The sequence below is a fragment of the Microtus ochrogaster genome, chromosome X (assembly GCF_000317375.1).
Source record: "Microtus ochrogaster isolate Prairie Vole_2 chromosome X, MicOch1.0, whole genome shotgun sequence".
Lineage (NCBI taxonomy): Eukaryota > Metazoa > Chordata > Mammalia > Rodentia > Cricetidae > Microtus > Microtus ochrogaster.
Window position 1 is genome coordinate 60206019 of NC_022026.1, and position 1769 is coordinate 60207787.

Sequence of the window (1769 nt, forward strand, 5' to 3'; positions counted from 1 at the left end):
CTCTAAATCAATGTGATTTGTGTACATTTGAACTAACAGAGACTATGCATAAAGTCCTTACAGGACTGCAACAGTTGGGGTCTTCGAGGTGAAAGAAGAAATGTACATATGCTCCCAACCTTTAACTCAGTTGCAAATGAAAATTTAGTTTCCTCCAAAGTAGTTTTACTGGGGAAACAGATTTACTCTTCAGAGTAGGCTGTATGCTCAGCAATAGCTAAGAGAAAATGAACTTTGTTTCATTGATTCTCTGCATTATTATCTTTGTTTCTATTTTGTTGATTTCAGTCCTCACTTTATTTCCTGCCTTCTACTCCTCTTGGATGTGTTTGTTTCTTTTTGTTCTAGAGTTTTCAGGTGTACTGTTAAGTTGCTAACTAGTATGGGCTCTCTCCAAATTCTTTATAAAGACACAGTGCTATGAACTTTCCTCTTAGCACTGCTTTTATTGCCCCATAAATTTGGGTATGGTTACCATTAATTTTCATTGGATTATAGGAAGTCTTTAATTTCCTTATTTCTGCCTTGACCCTGTAGCCATTCAGTAGAAAGAGAGTAACTCAATAAAATAATTCCTAATGATACAGGCAAAGAAACAGTGCACCTTAAGTAAATAAATAAATAAAACTTAAAAAGAAAATTAAGAATTGTGAGTCACCATGAGAGTACTTGGAATCAAATACAGGTCCTTTGCAAGAAGAGCAAGCCCTCTTAACTACTGAACCTTCATTTCAGACCTGAATAATTTTATTACATTATATTCAGCACCTTGAAAGTAATAGAAAAAAATTAATTTTTATTTGATGAAATCAACAAATTCAATGGAAGATACAAAGTATAAAATTACACTCAAGAAACAATGGATATCCCAGGGGTCCCAGACTGTGAGCTTTTGATGCTCACTTAAGACTTCACTTGCTCCCAATCCTTCATCTCACCACTTTCTGTAGACTAAACTCCTAGACTTCTCTAACATAATCCAAAATCTCCTTGAGGAGGTACTGAGGAGTTCCATCTAGATGGGCTACCCACCCAGAGCAGTGAGTGCCTGCCTACCAGGCAGGCCTCAAGGTCCCCTGTAAGGGAGCACTGGCAACTTCAGCTTGTGCTCCAGGGGTGCCTGTGCTCTCCTGGGTCTCGCCCTGCCTGCCCCGTTTTTCCTTTTGTCCCCAGATCATCGGGCTACACGGCGGCCCTGCTTAGGTGCTGTGGAGTTCCATCTGGACGGCTGAGTGTGTGCTATCCAGGGGCGGATTGTCCCACAAGAGAGCACAAAACCCCCTCCCCCAGCTCCTTCTGCAGGGCTGTCTTTCTTACACACACACCCACACACACAAGCCTGCATTTTCTGATAGGTCCTTTGCTCAGGAACAGTTTCTGCTCCTAAACTAAGGGTACCCACCCAGAGAAGTGAGTGCCTGCCTACCGGTCAGGCATCAAGGACTCCCGAAAGGGAGTATGCACACCTTCAGCTTTTGCAGCAGGGTGACCTGTGTTCTACTCGTCCCCGCCCTGCCCCCCAAGTTCTCCCTTTTGTCCGCGGGTCATTGGACTACCAGGCATCTATGTTTCGGTGCTGAGGAGTTCCATCTGGACAAGACGGCTCCTGCTTCTACACTGAAGAGTTACACCCTGAGAGTCAGTCACAACAAAGACTGGACCAACACACCAGGCCTCTCCTGGCTCCATTTGAAGGAAGAGATGGGAAGGCACCAAGGCAAGAATTCCTCCAACAACCTGAAAGGCAACATGACATCACCAGAATCCAG